Consider the following 27,224-nt stretch of genomic DNA (forward strand, 5'->3'; position numbering starts at 1 on the left):
CCGTCTTCCATCTGCACGCCACCATAGATGGTACGCAACACCTTTCGTTCGAAAACTCCAAGGGCGCTTTGTCCTCCACGGTCTCGTGGCCGTAGAGGACCACCGATCTAATCAGCGTCTTGAAGATAATCAACTTCGTTCGGCGGCGAATTTTGTTCGACCGGAGCGTCCTCTGGAGTCCAAAGTAGGCACGATTTCCCGCTAAGATCAGTCTCTGAATTTCTCTGCTGTTATCATTGTCGTCGGTTACCAGTGAGCCCAAATACATGAATTCGTCGACCATCTCGAAGGCTTTGAATACAATTGAATTAAAGTTGAGTTGCTGTAGCAGCAGACAAAAAATAGTTTTGTTTTTTCAAACCTTCGCAATTACAATTAATAATTATTTCAGATTGGCAGAAGATCTTATCACACAACTTAGAAATGGATACAGAAATAGCTAAATAGATGCGGTAGAAGAGAGACAGAGAGAGAAAGATAGAGAGAGAGAGATGGGGGGGGGCGTGTGAGGAATGGCAAATGATGGTTAATGCAGTGACATTATTTTTATAGGTATATTATTATGATATATTGATTCTTACATTCTTATCATAAATAATGTAAGTAGTAACTTTTGCGCCATAACCAGTATAACCTAAATCTTGTAAAAGAGCTAAATTTTCGCTAGATTTTTGAGCTTCAAAGATACAGTTACTTTCGGTGACGCCACAAGTATAAGTATATTAGAAATCTTTTATCTCACTACTAGGTGAATTACTTGTTGATCTGTGTATTGATATACCATCCAACATTTACCTCATGATTGAACGCAATGCCTAATCCAAGGAATAAATACTAGAACTCACTGTTTCTTTATCAACACATTATTTTGTCTTTGAAGTGAACTTATATATCGATTTTTGAGAAATAGTTCATTTATTATAAAGGTAATTCACAAAATGTCCTCAACATCGAATTCCTTGAATCACGTAGATGTGTTTTCATACCCCGATATTCAAAATCGGTTTAGTTTTGCCCCTTAAACATCAGTAAAGCAATACTCTGTATGAAACAATCTCATTTTTATTTAGTGGAAATTGGTAAGCAAGGACTAAAAATACATAATGTTTAATATCTCCGCTGCTCGTGCACGGATTTAGACAATCTATAGCTTGTTAGAAAGGTATTTTTATTTATGTGCAGTTTGTGGGACAATATTGTATTGTTCGAAAGTTATCTGCAAAAGACCTGCTGTGTTTTGACAAAATCGCCCATATCTCAGAAAGTAAACAACATATCGAAAATCAAAAATAATAGTGTCAAATGGCAACGTTAGGCCTTTCATTTGAAACTAATTTCATTGAGATCGGTTCAGCCATTGCTGAGATAATTACATGACATTTTGTACATACATACATACACACATACACACACACATACAGACATTGTCTCAATTTGTCGAGCTGAGTCGATTGGTATATGAGACTCGGCCCTCCGGGCCTCGGAAAAAGTTTTCAAAGTTTGAGCGAATCCTATACATTTCTTCTGTAAGAAATGTAAAAATGTATAATCGAAAACAAAAACAAAAACCAAAACAAAACCTGTAAGAATCAATAAAAGAAAGGAAACTAGACAATCAAATTGCAAAGATAAAAGAAGTCGAACATTGTTGAACGAATGGTGAAAATTATAAAAAAAATCGGTAGATGTCATAAACCTTAAAAGCTCGAAAATAATAAAATATATTCAACATTAAACACAAGAAATATTTAAAGCAATAGAAAAAGTGAATAAAGTGTTAAGAATGCACAAAAGTAGAGGAATAGATATAAAAAACAAAAATAAAATAAACGTGAAGAAATTAAAAAAATGAATTGAACAAAAACGGACAAAATGGAAAACCAAAAATAAATATAAAACTAAAATGGTATATCATAAAAACACACAAAATTGAAAAAATAACAAGAAGAAATTGAAAAAATAGATTAGATTATTTAAAGAATGGAAATCAACATGAGAAATGAAACTTGACAGAAATTCAAATAACAACCTAAATGTAAAACGAAGAAAAAATGCGCGTTTTGACAAAAAGAAATAAATCTATCGTTTTCTAGAAAAATAAATAAAATGAAAAAACAAACCTATTGGAAAATGGCCAACAGCAAAAAGCACTTTCAAAATAGGTTATATGGAAAAATGAAGAATAATAAAAATGAACAAAATGCAAGATTAAGGAACATGTGTAAAATATAAAAAAATTATAATAAATTAGCAATGAAAAAAATAAAACTACGGAAAACGGAAAGCTAAAAACTAGAAAACACGTACCAAAATACGAGAAATGTAGATAAAGGGATAATGAGACATTTTGGAATGAATTTTAAAAAGGAAAAATGCAAAACTATATAGAGAAAAAAAAATAGAAAAAGGGAATGATAAGAATGAATGGAACTAATATACTAATTTTAAAAGTTTGATGGAATGACAAAAGAAACAAATGAAAAAGCACGGTAATAAAATATGAAACAACAGAAAAAATAAAATAGAATGGAAAATTGCAAATAAAATGGAAAAACACAGCAATGACTATACTTTAATAATATAAGTGGTATGGATAAAAATGCAAAAATAAACAGAGTTAAAAGCAGGATAAAATCAAAATATGGTAACAATTGAAATAGATAAAAAAAGCAGAATGTTGAAATTGCAGATATACCACGACTTGCAGCCTTCATCAGTGTTTGTATCAATATACGAAAGACATCAAAAAAGTGGAATGTTTAATATAACATTCCACTAAGTCGCCCAATAACAGTGCTTTTTAAAGTGCTAAAAAAAATTTATCAACGAAATTTTAACAAAAATTTTAAAAATCCATGTAAACATGGAGAAAATAGCGAAACATCAAATTGTGGTTGGAATTTACGCTATGCTGGTTTCTAAAACATTCATAAAAGCTAAATAGGCTCTGCTTTATTTCTTATGTAGTTCGTAGCGCAAAACATATCATATATTCTTCACATTCACCGCAGAGTGTAATGTTGTGGTAGAGCACTTAGGTGTATTTTTTCGCATTTGTGAAGATATTTGTTGATTTAGTGGGGGCAGTACTTCACATCCTTGAAAATCTGCAATAAATCAAAAAGCACCAGCCACTCTCGCTGTGAAGGATAACCCAAGCGAACTGTGCTCTGCTCTATAGTAAACAAACGCAGGGCGTAAAATCACACTTCAGTGTCTTTCAAGAATCTTTGTGACGAGCATATAATCCGTTGATCCATTGAAGTGAAGGTCGTGTGGGGTAAAATGAATCTGAACCCCAATGGTGGTGAGCACTTTTTAAATATATTGGCCAACACCGAGAGGGGCCCTACTTATCGATTAGGGTCTCCAACCCGACAATGATGTTTATGATGGCTGTGTGCTAGACGATTTATAAAATAATGCTGAGAGTTGCTGATGAAGAAAAAATTTCAAAATAATCCACTGGATTCATCCGGGCGAAATCCGAATAACATGAACAAAGACCCGGAATTTGCCTCAAAAAACCGGTGTGGCAACCCTAAATAGAAGTTTGAGAAGTTATCTTTTTCTATCTAATTACTTTTGATAATTACCCAGCAGTTGCGAAGACATGACAATAAATCAAAAAAATCGATTTCATATTGACGAAATTTGAAGACAACCTCATGACTTCTAATCAAATCATTAATTTTTAACCTCTAGCAAGTCTGATCTAATTTTTTTTCGATTATAGAAATTTTAATCTTAGGGCCATTCACTTCTTCATTCAAGTTAGAAAATTTTCTTTAAAAAATTCTCCATTCCTATGTGTGAGGTTAGGAATCGAACCCAGATGAGCTGCGTACAAGGCAGTCGATGTACCAACTACGCTATGCCCGCCATGGTCTGGTCTTCTAATTGGGTACAAACACATATATTTGATATCCAATATGCAGTAGTTTTTAAAATCATACACAAGATATTGATTTTTTTTAAGTATTGACCAAAATTTTAGTTTCCGTTAAAAATCAGGGCCCCCTTCAAAACTCCGGGCCCGGGGGGAAACACCCCGTCCCCTCCCCTCTCGACGGCCCTGTAGGTCAGGTTTCTGTGAAGTTTGTTCTAAATTTAACAAATATTGACTTGATTTGGCTACCTGTTCATTTTACCCACAGTTCCCCTACACATAGGATTCAAAAATTCTTAAGAGTTGATTTTATAGCTTATATCGTAAATACATAAAATAAAAATATATGAATCAAAATGTTTAATAGCATGCATAAATCGTTTGTCGCTGCACTTCCATTACAGTATTATTGTTTCAAGCCATATATTTTCTTCCATGTCACAGTTGATTTACTGTGGTTGACATAAAAACAACCGCCAGGAAAACCCACGGCATACTTCAAACATCTGTGTCAACTACCATACAATGAACATCAAACACTTGATAACTTACCTCGGGTATTCGGCTTAACTCAAACGTTGACTGTCTGCTGACCAACTTTGACTTGAAGCGAAAAGCGGATAAATGCGCCAACAAAATTTCACCCGCTGTATCCTGCACTGTAGCCACGTGTATCGTTTCCGGCAAATGTAAATTTGAATTCCCCACCTGTATCACACATTCATAAAGCTCTTCATAACGGCACTATTCTATGATTCACATTGGCACGAACAACGAAACTCCGCCCGTAGAGAACATGACCACCACTTTCTTCATCATCATCATCACCGTCGATGTCATCATCATCATCATCATCATCGTCATCATCATCATCATCACTAGCAACTCAATTATCAATATGCTTTCGAGGCAGGGTTGTGTGGGCACTAAACGCGACGGCTGTCCCGTACCAAGACCAGGATTATGTGTTTTGCCCGCCGGATGCTTCGGCTATAGCTCGAGATGATTCCGACAACGAGAATGTTTCTAGACAATTTTCCTGTGGTTTCCAACACCTACACTGCTGGCTGGTGTGCGACTACGGTGAGCGTCTACGCCAACAAACAGACCGACCAACCGACCGACCGACGAAACAAGTACGTGCATCTATTTTAAACTGTGTAGGTTGAAATGTAGGTACACTTTACCCATTCTAACCCTCCCCACCAGGAGTAGGTATTTATCCTTAGCCAGTGTTCTACGACCGAAGGCACCGCTACTGTTGCGGCCCGGGTTGTTGGCTGCACGGTCGGAAGGATTTTGCACTTCACTTTTTGCCTTTCTTGTGTTGTTTCGAAATAACATTATTCAATCATGCACAAACATCTTCACGTTCCGCTACGTACGTTCATCAGCCGGTGCCACACACGTGGATGAATGGGGAAACCCTAATGCAATGCAATGATCCACTTCTCTAATTGTGGTTTACCTATTGGTATTAGGAAAATGTTACATACAATGCGAGGTTTACCACCCCGCCGCATTGTTAGAGCGATTGGGTTCTGCTTTGTGATTTGGGCTAGGTCGGTTCCGGTTAAATGTCGAACATGAACATTTCATTCTCGCCGGCAGGGATATTAGTTAAAGAATGGGGAAATGGTACTGAATGCAGCGGGAGCAGAAAATCAGGCGCCGTGAAGGTGGTTCATGTCGGAAAATTTTGTTACTACTTCCTTCATAGCATTAGTATTTACTTTTTGTTTAACTGAAAATATTGCTTGTTCTCATGGAATCAATTACGCTTTTTGCTGGTATTTAGGTCAAAATTGAGTGGATATTATGGAGACGCATTGTATCTTGTACAAAGTGGTACACGTGATTACTACAGAGGGATTCCATGACAAACCGACCGACTACAAAATATGACCATCGTCGATTCGAACGAAACTTTGAAGTTGAGTTCGGTTTATGAATCTCCTTGATTTTCTCTGACAATTGCAATGTTTTGATACAAGAGCATTTTTTTAAAAGGGCGTAGAAATTTCTACGTGCATTAATTTCAAGTTTTTTTTGTTCGATTACTGTATTTTATACAGCAAAACTTTCTGAAAACGAGTTACAGGGAATAAATATTTCTACACGAAAAAAATATACACTGAAAAAAAAATTGTGTCATTTTTCATAAAAACAAAAATTTGCATTAAAAATTTAAATTGCAAAAAAAACATCTTTTATAATTCTTTATATTTTGTCAACAAAAACCTAAAGAAAAAAGAAACATTTTGAATATTGTATGATGGAGAACGTATCGGTGAAAAGTTTTTCTAACAATAGTTTTAAACATGTTTTACATTTCTTATAAAAGAAATGTATAGAATTCGCTCAAACTTTCAAGATTTTTTCCGAGGCCCGGAGGGCCGAGTCTTATATACCATTCGACTCAGCTCGACGATTTGGGACAATGTCTGTGTGTGTGTGTGTGTGTGTGTGTGTATGTAACGGACAAATTCTCATTCGTGTTTCTCAGCAATGGCTGAACCGATCTTATCCAAACCAATTTTAAATGAAAGAACTAAAAAACAGTATGAACGCTATTAATTTGTTTTTGATTCTGATGTTTAGTTTCCAAGATATGAATGTTTGAATGCGTAAAAATGGCGTTTTTTGCAGTTTTTTTGAATTATCTGCCGAAATTGACAATATTGATTAACAATTTATATGTTTTTAGATAGCTTTAACGAATACCTTTCGAACAAGCTATAGATTGTTGAAATCGGAATATTATCAAAAGAGATATTTAACATTAAATGCGGACGAAAGATTTTTATCATTTCCCATTGCCAGAAATATGACCAAAAACATGTAATCTATTATTAACGCCAAAACGGCTTATTTTAGGTCAATAGTATCTTCGGCGAATATAATGGAGGCGATATGCCCTTTCTTTTGGTATTGTACTTTTGCTGATTAATCACCCTATGAGTGAGATATTTTCACAAATTTTCTTGGAAGTGATTATATCGAAATGATGTCTTCAGAAACTTTGTAGCTCTTACTTTTGCGAATAACTTTACTGAAGACTTCAAATATCTATTTTGAATACTTTAAAAGTTATGGCTTGTTGTTTGTGGGTTACTCTTTGTCGCCTATTTATTTTCAATATAGTAATAATCCATTTAAATAAGCCAAACAATATTTCGATAAAACGAATTTTGTATTTCATTTTTCTATCTACAACCGCTAGAAATAATCACCGAACACTTCCAAGTTGTCTGGAAGGAACTTGATAACTTATCAGTGCAAAAATGTTCATTTGTACGAACCTTCTGACTGCAATTTTTCTAACTTATAACCATCGGATCGATCTGAAACATATCGGAAAATGAAAGCGAAGTAAATAACTCCAAGCAACGGCGTAGCCAAGAGAAGGTTTTGGGGTTTAACACCATACAACCCCCCCCCCCCCCCCCACAACACAAAAGAAATTGGATTGAAGTTGAAAATTTATTGATGCTGACTGATTTAATTCAATATTACAATACTAATTATCTGATCCGTACATTGATAACCTGTTGTTGTAAACATCATGAGGACTTTTGATAAATTGTCGGAATGGGTATGTAACTGATCTATTGGTCTTGATTTCACAGTTGACTAATAGCATCAATATCAAATTCCTGCCTGAAAACATTCCAATAGAAAATTTCAGAGTTCTGTAATCAATCATGATCCTTAGATTTCTTTTCAAATTGAGCTCGCTTTTGTAGAGATGTAGGGTCTTTATTTAATAGAAAGCGAAGTTAAAATTGATTTAATGCCTATGAAACATAGAACTGCTCACCAAAAAAATGCATAACTTTCAACATTTGCTAAAAATGTTTTTGGCTTTCTCATTCACTCTAAAATTCGTCAATCTAATCCCGACCGGGAGGGCCGTGTGTCATATGCCAATCGACTCAGTTCGTCGAGATCGGAAAATGTCTGTGTGTATGTATGTGTATGTGTGTATGTGGAAAAAATGTGACCTCTGTTAATCAGAGATGGCAGGACCGATTTGCACAAAGTTAGTCTCAAATTAAAGGTACAATCTTCCCATCGGCTGCAATTGAATTTTTTATTGATTGGACTTCCGATTCTGGAGTTATGAGTTGAAGAGTGCAATCACACAGAAAATTGCCATATAAACTGAAATGAAAAATTTTCAAAATCAAATTTGTATTTTTGATGCCAAATGACTTTAAAATGCATGAAACATTGAGATTTGATGTAAACTCGAAAAAAATAATGTTTGACAAAAATTGACTTTTTTGGACTTTGGTACATTTTTGCCTTTCTCATATAGACAGGTTATGCAATCACTCTAAAAATCGTCAATAATACTGGCCCGGAAGAAGTATGCAGTGAGGGGTTGCTACTTTAAAATTGTAACTAGTTTAAAATTTCTTAACAAGTTGAAAATTTTCGGCAGGACCTGGACCTCCGGATCTTTCTCTATGATCCGCCGCTGGTTTCAAGCGATGTTTCAGTATCACATAGTATCTCAAGATCGTGGCTGTCGATCCATTGTATGTATGTGCAAATCGTACTGAACATGTAATATTCATTTCCACCATTGTATTGAACATAACCAGCCATGGCATCGTAGTCTGGACAAATTAGACAAGCACAATTGCACCACTAGGTGGATTAAAACAGGTTTTTATTTTGGGAATGCGTCGAGTTGAGACGAAAACGTAATCTGATTAATATCGAGGATAACACTTTCCGAATGTAGAGAGAAATTTATGAAAAATGACGATTTCCATTCGATTCTAGCAGGTTCTGATCGATTTTGATGAGCTTTTGATTTTTGTTGTATGACCAATTATATGTATAGGTCAAATGTTTAAAAACAGTAATTTAAGGTCAAGATAGCATCATTTTGAAACCGCCAATTTCGGAGGTTTAGTATCTTCGATGAGTTTGAAAAACGTTAAACAGCGCATCATCTTATAAAATAATTTTGATGGTAGTAGAAGTATTTATGGTGAATTTTCTTAGGTTAATATTCATGACTACAATAAAGTCTCAAGAAATTCGTTAAAGACACGAACTCTGTTACTATTTTCTGAAAAATAAATTCTGCATAATTTTGAAACTTCAAAAATTACGGTTTCGGAATTATGCCGTTTGGACAGTATGATCGATTTTCACCAAACCCCCACCAAACCGAATTTCTGGCTACGCCGCTGACTTCAAGTAAGTAAAAACAAATTCGTTCTACACTCGTTTACAAGAAACTTCTTCGAATGCTGAATATCTATTATAATGCATTGAAACCCCGATTTTATCAGCCAAATATGAACATAGGTTTGATGGGCTCTAGCAGACGAACAAGACTGAATTCGAGTAAATCCTTTCTTGAGCATGTTTACCTTATCATGAAGATGGAAATATGCAAAAATGAAAAGTTCATCATAATCAGAAATAGTTATCAGACTACATCAAGGGACGGGAAAAATATTTTAACAGTTTCAGTTCATTATAAAGAAAGAAAAGCCCGATTTAGTCAATGTCCCCATTTTGTCAGCCTAAAACACACCATGAGACTGATAAAAATGGGTCTTTATTGTATGTATTATTCACTGTGTATCACATTAATAGGTACATTTCATTTTTGGGGATTTTTTATTGCAAACTACAACAATTTTTAGGTAGTTTTCAAGGGGTTATTTTATAGATTTGTTCCAAAATTTGGCGAACCTATTCCAATTCGTATACCAATTAATTGGTATACTTAAGGGTTTATATGTTGCAGATAGAGAATATACTTAATTTTTCAGCTTTTTTCCTACACAATATTACGAAAGCTTATTAAACATTTTTTCTTAATAAGTTTGTGAAAATTATAAGCTTTTTGGAATTTTTTCATAGTGTTATTTTTTATTTTACCGTGATTTTTTATTAAATAGTAACCATCGCTTCACAACGTAGTCTATTTTTCATGGCTTGCGGTGAGCACGATCTCTCGAAATGCTGAACTGAAAATTATGGAATAGAAATTAATTTTTAGTATTCTTTACAGATTTAACTCGCCGCGCAGATAGCTCTGAACTAGACCCGCTGGTGCCCTAAGACGATTTCGCTAGATTTTCAGAGCACTGTGCACCCAGTGCATTAACGCAAGTGACGTAATGTTATCGCAAAGTTTCGTGAAAATGAAAATTCCAGTAATGATGATAATTTTCCCAAACGGTTCCTTTTCGTGAGGTTTTTATTTGTTCTTTGGCATTAGGATTAGCGATAATAATTCAAATCAAGGATACTACTGGGAAGTCACCTTTAGAAAAAGTCGATGTCGAAGTAAAATTTGAAACTATGCACGCATGCACTTCAGAGATAGCGTGATATCATTTGATTCTACGATATTGCTTTCTTAAACTACAGCAAAAAATACAACGGACGAAACTGTATTTTTGTTTGTTTATTTAAAGTTTCGCCCTCCACGCTCCATGCAAACAAACAGGGCGATACTTTTTTTGCTAGCAGTTTAGAGGCGAAACTGTTATTTTCGTATTTTTTTTTAGGATTATCAAGCTGATACCAGCTGCAAATAGTAACAATTATCTCTATTAAAAAAACACGGACGAAATCGGTGGTGTAGAATGGTAGTTATTGTAAAAAAACGTAAGGGCGATACTTCAATGCTGATAGGTGGGACCGAAAAAGTAAACAATCGCCAAAGGGGCGATACTATCATTTTGTCAATTTCAATAGCAAAAACAAATTTTAATTTAATAATTTCAAATACTTTATGAAGTTTTGGGTTTCGTTTACTGAATCATGCAATCTAGGATGTAAAAAACACAATAGTTCTTAAATAGGAAATAAAACCAAGTGTGGAAATATTCACTGTTGATTTTCTTTGAATGGTGTCACTGCTAGTATCGCCCTTTTCAAGAAAAAGCGTTGATTTCTTAGTTCTCAGTCGCGTTGGAAATTTGAGTAATGTATAAACTTCAAATCGATTAAAAAAAATTTTTTTAGCTCAGTACAATATATAACCCCTTTAGGCAAATTCAGTTTTCCCACCACAATGCATTGATTGAGGAATTTAGATATTTTATTAACAGAGTATTAGCAATAATTCGTTTTTATGTCTATTTTACGGGTCATTTTTTCGCTTTCCCATTGATTTGGTTTGAGATTTCTAGCACTGATGTTGTCCTATACTGATTTGAGCGATTCTCTGAGTCCTGCAACTTTCCCATGTAGTATGTGTTATCAAAAACATCGCGAAGCATCAAGTTCTAAATGTTCTCAAACGATATAATATCCGAAGAGAGTGATAAGAGTTATAAGAAATGTCTCATCACACTGTTAGGTGGATTAAAAACGTTTTTAAATTACATACCGATTGACATATAAAACTGTAATTTTATTACAGAATATAATTCTAAGTATCATTTTAAATCAAAATGCATTTAACAACAACCTTCAAAAATGCGATAGTTTTCGAGATATTTGGAATTTTGTTCCAATATAAACAGTTAATTCGTGTTACCCCATCATAAAATGTCAAAAATCTAATCTTTATCGTTTTAAACACGTAAAAGAAACTTTTTCAGTCTATTTGGATCATGCAAAAGCTTTCAAAAAAAAAGTTTTCCTAACAACAACTTTTGACATATTTTTATAGTTCATACTATTTGCAGTCAAACATACAATTTTATTTTTGAATATGATTCTCAACGCCAAAACGTGAATGAAAATGAAAATTTCTAAAATGTGATATTTCTCGAAATGTTTTAAATTTTGTTTTAACAACACAATTCATTTGTTTTATTACGGCCATTTCAGAAGTTATTCGCATTTCTCCATCAACAACAATAGGTTTTTCAAAAGGCCCATAACATTTCCTGTAACTTTCTCTTTGACATCATGGCGATATTGTAAATCATTTCAAAGCTATACGAAAACAATCAAAATACTATTCAAACATAGCGTCCGATGATTGATCTAAAGAGTTCGATCTTATTTTGGTTTTTTTTTTCATGTAGCTTTCAAGTGGGTTACAATATCGCCTTGATGTCAAAGAGAAAGTTACAGCGAATGTTATAAGCCTTTTGAAAAACTTATTGTTGTTGATGGAGAAATGCGAATAACATCTGAAATGATCGTAATAAAACAAATGAATTGTGTTGTTAAAACAAAATTTAAAATATGTCGAGAAAAATCACATTTTAGAAATTTTCGTGAAGCGATTTGGCGTTTAGAATCATATTCAAAAATAAAATTGTATTTTTGACTGCAAATAGTATGAACTATAAAAATATGTCAAAAGTTGTTGCTAGGAAAACTTTTTTATTGAAAGCTTTTGCATGATCCAAATACACTGAAAAAGTTTCTTTTACGCCTTTAAAACGATAAAGATTAGATTATTGACATTTTATGATGGGGTAACACGAATAACTTTTAAAAATCTTAATGTGATGTGCAGGGCCGCAGAGAGAAAATACGGGCCTGGGGGGTCCAACGTACGGGCCCCAACCACTGTGTATTGCCTGAGTACAAAAAAAAGTTAATGTTTGAAATTCATTACTGTGGGAGTTTTTTTTAAATACATTTTCGACAGTTTTGGTGACTTTGAAAAGCGTCATTTTTGTCAATAGTATTTATAAAAGTACGGAAATGGAAAGATTAAAAATGTAGTTATTACAAAAATTAAAAATATCTAAACGGCGATCAACGGCAATAGATAAAAGAAAAACAACAGGAAAACGAAATATTAAAAGAATGTAAAAAAGAGCTACAAACAACAAAATCAAACAAATAAAGAAATTAATGTCAATTGTCAAAAAATATTTCATCTAGAAAAACCAAAATAAAATCTATAAAAAATTGATAAAAGAAAACAGATAACTAGAAAAAACATATTCGAACATTATTGAACAAATGTTGAAAATAATGAAAAACCGATAAGAAAGTAGGAAAAATTTTAAGAATAAATAAAAATGAAAGAAAAACTACTAAAAAGAATACAAACATTAATATAAAAAATGCATAAAACTGAAAAACTCGATAAATCAAGAATAATAAAATTTATTTAACATTTAAAACAAGACATATTTAAAGCAATAGAAAAAGTAAATAGAACGTTAAGAATGCATAAAATTACAGCAGTGTATATAAAAGACAAGAATAAAATAACCATAGAGAAATTAAAATAAATGGACGAACCGGAAAATTTTGAAAAACTGGAAAAGTGGAATGATGAAAAGACAAAAAGTAAAGAAAATTGGATAATGAACAAAAACGGAGCAAACAGACAAAATGAAAAACAAAGATAGTAGGAAAAAGCCAACTTGGTATACTATAGAAACACAAAAATGGAGAAATTAACACTAAGAAAATGAATAAAATGGATTAAATTATTTAAAGAATGGAAAAACACTAGAAATGAAATTTGAAATAAATTAAAATAACGAACTAAATGTAAAATCAAGGAAAAGTGCGCATAGTGTTAAAAAAAGATAAAATGTTTTTTTAGGAAAATAAAAAAAATCAATATAAACGTACAAGAAAATGGTCAACAGAAAAAATACTTTCAAAATAGGTTAAATGGAAAGAATGAAGAAATAACAATAACGAATAAAATCTTAAGAAAAGGGTATAAGAAATAAATAAAATTACATTAAACGATCAGTGGGAAAAATAAAACTACGAAAAACGAAAAGTTAAAAACATAAGGAAGAAAATAGGAGAAAGGTAAAAATTAAACAATAAGACAAATTGGAATGAATTTGAATAAGTAAAATTGCTTATGGAAAAGAAAAAAATATGACAAAAACGGAAATAGAAAAAGGCTATGATAAGAATAAATGTAGTAAATAGACAAATTCTAAAAATTGGATGGAATGAAAAAAGAAACAAATACAAAAGCAGAGTATTAAAATATGAAACAATTAGAAAAATTAAATAAAGAGAGCAGAATTTTCTCGAAAAATTGTGAATAAAATGAAATAACAGAGAAAAAACTATAAATTAAAGTAAGTGATAGTGATAGCAATAGAAAAAAGCGAAAGTAAGGAACGTAAAAAGATGGATAAAATAAAAAAAATGGAAATACATAAAAAAGGCAGAATCTTAAAATTGTAGAAATACAAATACAATCCACAACTTGAAAAAATAGATAAATGAAATTTTAACAAAATAAAAAAAAAATCCATATAAAAACTAAAAAAAAAATGAGAAACATGGATCAAATTTCAAATAAGGGTTGGGGTTGGATTTTACGTTATGCTGGTTTCGAAAACATTCATAATCCTATAAAAACATGAATTATTCTTTGTGTTGGTGTGTTAGCACACCTTAAAATATTTTACAAGAATGTTGTAACTGATTTCTAGTAAATAGTTCAAAAATAAAAATAAAATCGTTACGTTCAGGAAGCGACGTTCAAAATCTCACGCTCACTGCTCCAAAACGAAAAGATTTTGTATGCGGATTTAACTTGCTACATTAGTTAGCTAATCTTGCTAACTAGTTGATTTAGTTTGGTAGCAGAGTTAAATTTTCTCTTCGAAATCAATCAAACACAATTTAGTAATTTAGTTGAACGTATGCTTCTTAGAATCATTGGCAGCTGCAGGATTGTGAACTGAGAGATCATCTCTTCATGCTCCATGACATATAAAATTCAAAACAACACTATTAACACTATATTCCTCATAAAAGGGGCTTGTTGTGTACGCAATTTGCTGTTATAATGAAAATGTTGATAAAAGGCCGTATTTGAAAGAATTGTAAAACGTATTTATCTTTTTTCCATTCCTGGCCGCTTTGCAAGAAAATCTCCGAAAAAAAGCTACATCATTTGAGTACGACCCCTATACAAAAATGTTTCGGTATCATCTCGTATCTGAATATGATTTTTTATGGATTTTGTAACAATGAACGGCAAACAAAATATATTAAATTGTAAATTTAAATTTTTGGATTATTTCGAATTATTTAGGTATATCAAGAGTTTTTGATGATTCATTTGATCAATTGAGCTCTCAAATAGAGGTAGGGTTACCGCCTCTAGTGGAACTTTCACCAGTAGAGTTTTACTGAGCAGGGGATAGACTTCAAGAGACACATGGGTATCAATTACAATTTCGAATTAAAGTGATCACTCGACAGAAGTTTGGAGCGCTTCCATTGATTTTTATTGTATAAAACGCTTAAAAACAAATAAATATGCACTGTTTTATTTCTTATGCAGCTCGTAACACTAGGAGGAAAAATATCTTATTTTCTTCACATTCGCCGTAGAGTGTAATGTTTTGCTAAAGCACTCCACCTTTCTGTGCCGTTCACATTTGGTTGTATGTTTTTGCATTTGTTAACAGTTTTGTCGATTTATGTACTTGGGTGTAGTACTTCGCTCTCCTTCCTTCCTACAAAGAATCTAAAAGCACCAGCCACTTTCGCTGTGAAGGATAACCCGAGCGAGCTTTGCTCTGCTCCTCAATAAACAAACACGGGTTGTGAAATCACACTTCAGTTTCTTTTGAAAATCTTTGTGAGGAACAATGATCCATTGAACAGAAGGTTCAATGGGGTAAAGTAAACCCAAATGGCACTTTTATAATAATTTTTGTCAATACCAAGAGGGGCCCTCCTTAACAATTAGGGCCTGCAACCCGAGGATGATGTTTAAGAGGACTGTGTGCTGGACGATTCCTGGTAAAGATAAGGGCAACGTAAAATTGCAAAATAATCCAATGGATTCTTCCGGGCGAATTCGGATTTTCCTGAAAGAAGACACGAAATTCGTCTCCAAAAACCGGTGTGGCCAAGGAGTTTTTATTCTCAGGTGATACGATCCTTGAAATCGCCGATCAGCCATATTGGTGCTGGAAACGACAGCTAACAACATTGTTTACTACATCTTCATGCATGTTTGCTTGGATTTCAGTATGCAAACAAAGTTGTTCGCTGTCATTTTTCTTCCCCGCAGCTTGCTGCACGCTTACCTCACTCCTCACCTAGTTACCGCCAAAGACGAATCACCTTAGAACTCTAAACACCTTGGGTGTGGCAACCCTAAGCAGGGTTTTTTTCAATAATTACTTTCGATACTAATCCAATGCTTTCGAAGATTGGAAATTCAATAAATCAAAAAAATTAGAGGGTTGACTGCAAGACACGACCACTTGTGACTTGTTGTTACTTTTCTTGTTATTGTTCACTGATAAAGATATAGAATTGATTATCAACAAGCACAGATTTAAGACAAGCTAATAAAAGGGATTTTTGCATAATGTATGAATATTTGTTTATGTTATGATTCACTGGTAACCCAAGTAACAATTGAAGTTTTATAGCTCGCTACAAGTGCAATCTAAGTTTTATGAGTGGATATAAAACAACCTTAAAACCTAATTTGTTACTAGGGAATGGTACAGAATTAACAAGCGCCCAATTAATACAAAATAATGAAAGGAATTTTCTAATTGAATTCTTTTTCCATTATGTATTCGTCCTAATAAGGACTGTTTGCTGATAACTATGTTTTGTGATACGGAACGAGAATCCTTTGAAACGATTCGAACCTTGCCGGCGATTCGCTTCTGCTACGTACACACACGAACATTTTCCTTTCGCAGCTCATGTCAAATAAGCACTGAAACAAGGTGATCTCTTTTATCAACTTTTTGGTGCAGATAGAAGACCATCCTTTTGTACGACAAATAAAAATATTTTCATCATTCTTTTTGGGGTGGCTTTCGCTTAGTGGCAAGACTTCTAGTTTGTACATTATTAATTTGAAGAATATTTGCTTATATTATTATTTACTGGTAAAGATACAGAATCGACAAGCACAAACTTAATACAAAAATAAAAAACGGAATTTTCTTCATCAATTCTTTTTCCATTATATATTCGTCCTAATAAGGACAATTTGCCAATAACTGTCTTGTGATACAGGACGAGAATCCTATGAAACGATTTGAGACTTGCCTGTACGACTAAACGCACTGCATAAACCAGCAATTCGCCATTTGTTCCGCCATCGTCGCTTAGAAATGCGAGCAAAATCCTTCCAGCATACAGAAACGCTCCCCTTCCACGGCTCGTATCAAATGAAAGATGTATCTGAGACCCTACCAGCAGCAGTAGCAATAACCTAACTCGTTCCATCAGCAGAGTAGGTACGGCAGTGAATTAATTCGGTCAGAAACATTCCTTTTATGTCATGCGATGAAATGTGTAAGACGTTTATGAGTGTCGAGATGAGGTCTGTGTTAAGGAAAGAGTTGCGCAAGTTTGTGAAAATTGTATATGTTTTCCCTGCGGATTTACGGATTTTTCTAAATCAAATAGTGTTCAAATCATGAAAATCTATAAACAATTAATAAAACGTGAGTGAAAACTTGGTATGTCTTCTTACATTTTTCCAAAGCATTTACAATAATACGGATTTTTCAATAGTGTACAGTTGAAATACCAGTTTAAAGTTGCAATCAATTTTCAAGTTGGACTTCTCTGAATCGATTGGTATGTAAATGATGCAATTCCATCAACAATTAACAACGCTGCAGTCGTTTAAAATTATGCCACATTTTCGCGACGCGGATCGAATTTTAGATTTTAATTTTACACCTAGTCTCAGCCCCATATAGTGTAGTAAAGCATTTTCAATGCTAAAAATCGATTTCATATTGGCGAAATTTGAAGACAATTTCAAGACTTCTAATCAAACCATTTAATTGTTTAACTCCTACAAGTCTGATCATATTTTTGTTTCGATTATAGACATTTTAATCTTAAGGTCATTCGCTTCTTCATTCAGATTAGGAATTTTCCTATAAAAAAATCTCTATTCCTGTGTTGGGATTCGAACCCAGGTGAGCTGCGTACATGACATTCAATGTACAAATTCCGCTATGCCCGCTCGATTCTGATCTTGTTTCGATGCGAGAATTAGGTTGGTATAAATATAGTTGACATCAAATATGCAGTAGTTTAGAATTTTCGCTATTCTAGTTACCTCATGCACAAGATATTGAATTTTCAATTGCATTCTCAAATAAATTTTTGTCGAAAAAGTATTTGTCAAAATTTTAGTTTCTGTTAAAAATCCGGGCCCCCTTCAAAACTCCGGGCCCGGGGGGAAACACCCCGGTCCCTCCCCTCTCGGCGCCCCTGGTGATGTGATTGAAACATAAATTAACTGTTTATATTCGAACAAAATTCCAAATATCTCGAAAACTATCGCATTTTGGAAGAGTTTTGTTAAATAGTTATAAGAAATTTTATGGGCCTTTCGAAAAACTTATTTTTGTTAATGGAGAAACGCGAAAAACTCATGAAAAGGCCATAATAAACCAAAATAATTGTGTTGTCAATATAAAATTTAAAATATCTCGAGAACTACTACATTTCAGAAAAATTTTGTTATTACCATTTTGATTGAAGATGGCGTTTTGAATCATATTCAAAAGTAAAATTGTATTTTTTACTGCAAATAGTATGAATTATAAAAATATGTCGAAAATTGTTGTTACGCAAACTTTTTTATTGAAAGCTTCTCCATTATTCAAATACACCGGAAAAGTTTCTTTCAGGTCTTTAAAACGATAAAGATTAGATTATTGACATTTTGTGATGGGGTAACACGAATAATTTTTAAAAAGGGCAAAATCACACGAATTTACTGTTTATGTTGGAACAAAATTCCAAATATCTCGAAAACTATCGCATTTTGGGAGATTTTTGTTAAATGCTTTTTAATTTAAAACGATACTTAGAATTATATTCTGTAATAAAATTACAGCTTTATATGTCAATCAGTATGGAATTTAAAAACATGTATAAAGTTATTGTTAGAAAAACTTTTTTACCGATTAGTTCACCAACATAGAATCTCATTCAAAATGTTTCTTTTCTCTTTAGGTTTTTGTTGACAAATTATAAAAAATTAGAAAAAATAGTTTTTTTTTGCAAGTTAAATTTTTAACGCAAATTTTTGGTTTTATATGAAAAATGACACAACATTTTTAGTGTATATTTTTTCGCGCAAAAATATTCATTCCCTGTAACCCGCTCTCAGAAAGTTTTGCTCTATAAAATACAGTAATCGAACAAAAAAAAATTTGAAATTAATGCTCGTAGAAATGTCTACGCCCTTTTAAAAAATTGCTTACTGATTGTAGAAAATGTTTAATCTACCATGCCCGTAAATTGTGTAAAGATTAATTGTAATCTAAGATAGTCGGTCACGATTTTAACGTTCTCCGGACGGATCTACGTGGAATTCCTCTACAAATATTTTAGTGATTTTTCAGGACTTAAGAATCTTCCATATGCAAGTTTGAGTTCTTAAAAAAGCTTCCTAGTATTTTATTAAAAGTTACCCTAATAAGAAATAAGGCATTCTTGTAAAAAAATCTAATTATTCTCATACAATGCAATGGTTGAATTCTGCACCCATTTTCTACTTATTCCACATCCTTTTCTTCCTTATAGTAGACAGAGACCAAAATTTCTACCATGCGAAGAGTGGTTGATAAACTTATCTCAGCGAAAAAATATAATTTGGCTATTATAACTCTACGTTGCTAGATGATTTTGGATTCTATGAATTAGTACACAGAAAAAAATCTGCTCATAAATTCATGAAGATCACGATTTCGTGAACTGAACGATTTTTGAAAACCGTGACCAAGCTCCAGAAATTATGAATAATAAACCTCGTATTCATGAAACTATTAGTGTTTTCAAAGGAATAGCTTGCCCTGAATATATACACTGCGTTACATTCGAATGTTTCGTTGGGTTACCGTTGTTGTTCCCTGCACACGTTGCATGAGTTTCTATCGGGTTTTTCTGTCAGATTAGCGGGATTTATTGGATTAAACCAGTTGGACGATGTATCTAACCTAGTACCTAAATTAGCACAAGTAAGACACAAAAAATGTGAACGTTCAAAGCAATTGACTTGTTCCAAGTGATGTCCATGATTTTTTGTTAATGGTCCTGTTTGCGTAACGTAAAAACGTGATTGTTCCAGAATTCGTGGCACTTTATTCACGATTTTGTGAACAATTTTTTTTCGGCGAATCGAATCATTTATATGATTTTCTGCGAAAGTGTTATGAATTAGAGTAGAGTTGGGTCAAGTAAGTCAGTTTTCCTTTGGCACTGATTTAGACAAACAAGTACTCGTTGAAAAGGTTATACATCTGTCAACGTTTTGACAATAATCATTTTATGTTTGGCTGAACATTTTTCATGCTACATCTATTAAAGTGAAGGTATATTTTTTCAACGTTTTTGAAATCTGGGGGTACGATAGGTCACTTTATTCGAGGATAAGCAGAACGATATACAAGCCTAGAAAATCAGTAGTTCTACAGTTGAAGAGTATGAATACTGAAGATATTTTAAAATTTTATAACACATATACTGAATGATAGCTATTGACATAATTCAGGTACAAAATTGAGGAAGTGGCAAATGGTGTTAACAATCATGAAACCATGTAGAGAAATGTTGAAAAGACATGTATTTTTCAGTAGTTGCGTCTGGTTTTGTACTTGCTAATGACTTCTTCGATGAACTCGTCGTCGCCAGAGTGTGGAATAGAAGTTGTGCATTCCGCCTCACGTTGTTGCTTAGCTGCGGTACGACCATAGTTGCGCTTTATAGCAGTTTTTCGGATTCTTTTTTCTTCTCTTTCCGATCAATTTTAGTTCTTTTTCCATCTGTTTCTGCTATTTTCCTGCCACTCCTTTTTCTTTTTTTTTCAGCGGCAAATTCTTGTCTATCTTCGGCGGTTGTTTTTTTTTTTTTTTTGAGTTACTGGAGTCTTTAAGAGCTAAGTTTGAGTTGCTTACTCAGCTCTTAAAGACTCCAGCATCACTGAATCAGTGCGAAGTGAAGCTTCGGTCTCGATTCGATGGTTCGCGCAGTGGAGTTGTGGGAAATGGCTGAAAGTCTTCAATTGAAAGTAATTGCTTGACCAATAGTGCCTCCAAGCGTGTGTTTCATATTGATGCAGGTGTTTTTTTTTCAAAACAAAAAATATCAAAAAACCAACGTTATACTCGAATTCAACATTAATTTTTACGTAAAAAAACTCACTCGACATTTTGTTACATTAATTAAATGTGCTGTACTAAGGGCGAAAGACAATGGGTTTTCGCAGAGCGACAAATTTTAATGACGCCATAACCACTACAGCTGATCCACGGTAACAGTCGAAATGACAGTCGCTAAGTCTCTACTGTGTATCTAATTCACATAACATGAGCGACCTGTGCAATAGCATTGCTAGGATAATGCCCTATACCTATTGTATCCCTATACCTATTTGACCCCATTCTACTCTACTGTTAGTACAAATATATCATCTCATATCATACCGCGTAAACAAATTAATCGACTGCTATCTTGTGGCGAAAAATTGGGCATAAAAACGTAATTCCACATTGAGCGACCAAAGATAGGAGTTGTGCGAACAGAACATGCTTCGTAAAACCCGCTGCAAATATATTAGAAGGCAAAAACCTGATGTTGAAATTGGACTGTTGCTCTTCTGTGTAAGAGTCGAATAAAAAGCATTCAGTATAAAAAACGTAAAAAAAATCTGATTCTTACAAAGTAATTTTGAGCGTTTAATTTTGAGTAATTACGAAAGCTCTAGCGTACGAATTATTGAATTTTAATACTGGAGTTTCATTCTTGTCTAATTTTGATTGAAAACTTTTTAAACACTTCTTATGCTGAGTAGGGTGACCATATCAGACGAGTAAAAAACCAGGACAGTCGAAAGAGTACTGCTTCCCCCCGCTACCTCTCAATCGACATTGCCTTTTCCGCATGTTTTCGGCAGTTCTGGGGTCTGGCAGGCAGAGCTTCGACAGTAAAAAAGTTCTGGGAGTCTGGGAGGATGAGCTTTTTCTGATATACACAAAGGCAGTCTTGCTACACCACCATCAGTAAACGTTTCATGCTGAGATGATCAGTGCAGGACCGGCGAGGAGTTTTCAGTGCTAAAAACATGACATTGACGTAAATCAGCAACATCAGCGATCCCAAGTAGCTTCCCTGCGCTATGCCTGGCAATCTCCAATGACAACTATTATCTCTCGATTTGAGAGCTACAAAACCTACCGTTGTTACCAAAAATTTCGAAAATGTAGAAGATGCCAGCTTCTGCCTTCAAACTATCCACATAAAAACAAATAAATGCTTTGGTTGGTAAAGGAATTTATATTTCCTCTGCACTCAATTCCAATCTGCATGAAGTTTCAGTCAGTTGGAAAGTTAATGAATGAGGGAGGCGATGAATCTGAATTCTGGTTTCGGTAAATACAAGCAGAAATAAGTAACTGATTTTGAAACTTCGCATGACCTGAGCCGTGGATCTTTTGATATTATCAATGTGTATATAAAAATAAATAAATCGAATTGGGGGTAGGCGTAGCGTAGTTGGTAAATCGATTGCCTTGTACGCAGCGCACCTGGGTTCGAGCCCCGACCCCGCACATACGGTTAGAAATTTTCATACGAGATTTTTCTACCCCGAAGAGGCGAATGACCTTAAGGTTAAAACCTCTATAATCAAAATAAAAAAATCAAATTTTATTGTATATCCATCGGATCTTGTGTACGCGCTTTGTTACTTTGCGTAAAGATCTTATTCTTATTGAAAATCGATTCATTTCATTGCCTCTTGTTGCTTGTGGATCACTTAGTCCGCTTTCTCTCGGTTTTTCGTTTTCGTTCATGCTATCCTCGCTGTTGATGTTGTATGGGCTTTCACGATTACCTGGTTTGAGTTGTTTGTGGGGCCTACGGGTCACGATCGCGTATCCGTGTTCTTTGTTATTTCCTTTACTATCGGTGGTGCTAGCAGTTGATTGGGAAGTAGTAGGCGCATCACAATGATCGGACACGCTGTGCGTAGGTTCTGTTGTTCCAGTATTCGTTGGTGCCTGAGCTGCAACTCCAGTGGTTTGTGATTTAGTTGATGTTGTTGAAGGCCTGTGTGATGGGTTTGCTTGCAGTTGATATTGCTTCGTTAGAGGTTTGTGTACATGGTTTCTCGTAGTGTGTCTACTTGTGTAACAACGTAGGGCGCGCAGGAGTCTGTCCTTCATACGTGCACAGCGTGATTTGAGATTTGGTCACGCGTTTTGCTTTGAATTGAAAGTTCAGATATGACGGAATAGGTTCCGTCACTCGCATTTTCACGAAACAAACACCGTTGAAATTACATAGAAAAATTTTCTCCTGGTTTCAAACTTAAAGGATTCCATCTTACGTATTCCGACATGATGGTTGTAATAAATTTATTAATAGTACCCGTGTGTAGATCGTGCAGACACATATCAATCTTATCATTGTGAATATAAACGGGTATCTTGGTCCTAACATTGTCATGCTCAACAACGTATTGTATGTTGTCTTCTATAGCGTAGCTTTCCGTTGTGGCCAAAGTTTTAATCGTTATCAGTAACGAGTGTGGTGGGCTTGTATAACGACGACTTCCGTTAGTCTGAACTGCATTTGCAAATTTGCTGTTGAATTTTGCTGTTGAGTTTCAAACATCTTAAAATGAATGATCGATATCGCACCGATGGAAGTAACGGTGCTTTATTGTTCACACTGGCTTGGGACAAATATTATTATTCGATTGCTTTGTTTGTTTATAATACTGGCACGGTACATATAGACAGCAGACTTTAGGTAGAAACGTTCGTTTGATTCACTGCACCGTTAACAATCAGAGCGACTGAGTAGGTACTGGTATCGATCCTGTAGTAATTCCATGATCCCCAGCTCGAGAGAGCACACAATGAAATTTTCCTCGATAGTTGATATTTTTCTTTTTATGGAATGGATTTCCAGTAAGACGAAAAAAAGCTACTAGCAAGAGAACTCAAGTAGAAGCAGAAGCACTAAAACACCGATGTGTCTTTTCAGAGGCACCAAAGGGAATTCTTCGGGTCCCGGATTGAAAGACGATTTGAGCCGAGAAGAAGCGCTGGTAACCATTGTTTCATCGATATTGACGAGGCACTCTTGAGAAATTAAAAAAACCATCGGAAGGTACAATGGGGAGATTCAACTGTATTAAGTTTTGTTTGTCGCATTCTGATGGAGGATGTGTATACGTTGCAGTTATGGTTGCGGTCGGTCGTAACTGCGATCTGGAGCATAGCGAAAAGCGAAGACTGCATAAATAGAAATATACACTCAGGTTTTTTTTACGCGGGGGATACAGGCCGCGTAAATGAAAACCGCGTAAATTTCAAAATCCGCGTAAATGAAAACCGCGTAAATTTCAAAATCCGCGTAAATAAAAACCGCGTAAATTTCAAAATCCGCGTTAAAAAAACGCGTAAAAAATACCGCGCAAAAAAAACCGCGTACAAAAAACTTGAATGTATTAGGCTTCCAGGAGAAAAACCAGGACATATCAAGCATTTTCCTCGACTTCCCAGGACACCAGGACAGTCAATGCAAAACCAGGACATGTCCTGGTAAACCAGGACGTATGGTCACCCTAATGCTGAGGGATTATTTCGCTTGAAGTTTATTTCCGATTCTTACATTCTTACACACTCAGATTTCTTTTCACTGTTCGGTAATTGTTTTTAAGCAAAAAGTCGGTAAACATCAATAATAACCGGTTCAGCGGTAAACGGGACTTATTTTACAGAAGTTTCGTAAAACTGTGCCGAATAGTCTGTTGTAAACAATTTGTTTTACCAGATTTTGTAAATTTAATTACAATACGTACGGTAAACCTTAGTTATTCGTGAAAACCGCAAAAAATACCGAGCGAATTGTAAAATTATATCTCCAGTACCGATCTTCGGTAAATCCTTCAATCCACGGCAATGAACTGTCAAATTGCGGCCATTGTACATTTGGAAGTGTTCATGTAGAAAACTTTTGTTCGTGCACTGGTGAAGCAGAATTGTACTGCACGGAAAAGTTGTTCCAAGACGTTTTCAGAAGGGATTGAGGTATCTTATAATCGACGTTTAAAAAAACCTACTTAATATTTATTTCGTTTATTCATCCATTTAAAGATGGACAATTGCACTACGGAAATCTCGTTGGTGGATGAATCAGTATAAACTGGATAATATAAAAAGTGCAAGTTTACGAAATAAGAGCTTATTAACCCTAATAAATTATATTATATGAAAAGAATTCCGAAACTCGTTTACTAACAACTCTTGTTGAAATGAATTCTGAACATACCGAAAGCTGCCGTTCAGTAATCAATTCGGTAATTGGATTTATAACAGAACGTTCGGTAATCGAATTTATTGATGATCTGTCAAAAACTATCTAATAGTTCAGTAATATGAAATGTTTGGTAGTTTTTCACAGATCATCAACAAATTCGATTACCGAACGTTCTGTTATAAATACAATCACCGAATTGATTACCGAACGTTCAGCTGTTGAAAGTTCGGTAAAAAAAATACTGAATTCTGCTAAATTGTGTATATATTTATAACAGGTTTAACGAAGCGTGTTTTGTCCTTGCGACTTTTATACTAGGTCGCACATATGATGTGTATCAAAACCAAACAGTGATTACATGTTTTGAGTCGTCACTTCTAGTATAGAAATGAATGTCAAACAGCCATACTAACATAAACGGATCAATTTACTTATCTACTGAAATATCCAAATACATTAGATCTATAATCGAAGATTTTCGGCGCACGTGTCAGCTTCGATTCTAGCTCCGGCAAGCTTCGCCCACACTCGTATGGAAACGTAAGTCCACCGGTATAAGAAATCGCTGACATTTATTTTCTACCACAATAGAGAGATATAGCAAAGAATGCTAAACTGGCTGCTAAACCTGCTTGTTGTGGAATTGGAGCGAGCCAACTGAATGAACACGATATTAATGGTAGCGAGTCAACAGGAAATAAATACCTGCTTTCGTTCGCATTCGTTTCGGCAGTAGCACGGACCGATTTTGGGCAAGCAGGAATAATGTAACTAGCGCATGTAGCATGGTTCACATTTCAAGTTGTACTTTGCGTACTTGTGAACTTTTCCAAAAAAAAAACCAAAACTATGTTGAATGTTTTACCTTTCTTAAAAATTGCTCAAATCAAAAGTTAGAAATATTTTCTGAAGACTGAAGGGTTAAGTATCCTGTGTTTTGGCTTTGTTGTGTTAAGCGAATCGCTTTGGACATTGGACCATTACTTTCCTCACAAATCATGGGGTTGAAATAATTATCGTGTCCCATTTAAACCCTCTAGGGATCACACTATGCCTTCACAAGCCAACGTGCTTGGTGTTTATTAGATTTTTGGTAGTGTCCAACGGGGAAAACAGATCGAAATGGTGAGTTAAGCGAAAGCTATTATGTGAAAAAAAATCACCCCTGAGGCCAGGGTTACCAGAAATATAGAATAATCTGTATTTATACAGATTTTTCAGCCATTTTCAGACCAAGAATCTGTATGTACAGATATACAGATGTTTCCACGTATGTACAGATATACATTTTTGAGAAATGATGTTACAAAAACTATTTTAGAAATATTTTTTTCAGTTTCAGTAATACTTCCTGTCTGTCTCTCTCAGCTTAGCCCTCTATATTAAAATTTATCCTCACTTTTGAGATTGGTAGCTCACTCTGTAAGGTAAAGGTTTGTAATACACTCAGGTTAGCACCCAGCAAACGCCTGGCTGAAGTCTACTTCCAGAAACGTTAATTGTAATGCTCCGTGACTTTGTTAATTCTCGATTTTTTCCGAGAATTCGACAGCTACATTGGTCGACTTAATGTATATAACATTATATGGTCGGTGTTAAGTCAGACCGGACTAAGTGACAAAATATTGATTTCGAGAAAAACGAGTTTAAAGTTTGAATCGCAGCTTTCTTTACATTATAAATGGAAATTAATTTTTGCCATAATTCTTGCTTATTGTTACATATTTCAAATCTGGAAAAAGTCGAATGTAGCTGACGTAATTCCATTGCTATCATTATCTCATTATTTTATGTTTTGCGACTTAGTCCGGTCTGACTTAACACCGACAATATATCAACAAAAGTCATTAAATGAAGAAGAAAATTATTTTTCCATTGTGCACATTGATAAAGTTCAAGTTTCTGGATGTAAAATATTAGAATGACTTTTAGTGTTTTTTTATGAAAATGTAAACAGGTCCTAGCTTGACTGATTTAAATCACAAGAATTAATATCTTCGATAGATAATCCAGCAAAAGGTTAAACGACTCAACTGGTTCGATACAGATATCGACACAGATTTTTCGAGGAGTAAATACAGATGAAAAAATTTTTAGGACAAAACTACAGATTTAA

The 27,224-nt window shown here is 34.3% G+C and overlaps 1 protein-coding gene across 9 annotated transcripts in view; it reads right to left on the bottom strand.

Moving 5' to 3' along the window:
* LOC131684319 (uncharacterized) overlaps positions 1-27,224 on the bottom strand; it is a 350,826-nt gene that overhangs the window by 311,312 nt on the left and 12,290 nt on the right. For 8 of the 9 annotated variants that reach the window (XM_058967078.1, XM_058967079.1, XM_058967080.1 and 5 more), the window contains one exon: positions 4,442-5,357. The gene's annotated coding sequence lies outside the window, so the exon portion shown is untranslated. The remainder of the gene's footprint in view (positions 1-4,441; positions 5,358-27,224) is intronic. The other variant, XM_058967081.1, reaches the window with a different exon arrangement.

This window comes from Topomyia yanbarensis, chromosome 2, assembly GCF_030247195.1.
Source record: "Topomyia yanbarensis strain Yona2022 chromosome 2, ASM3024719v1, whole genome shotgun sequence".
Taxonomy (NCBI): Eukaryota; Metazoa; Arthropoda; class Insecta; order Diptera; family Culicidae; genus Topomyia; species Topomyia yanbarensis.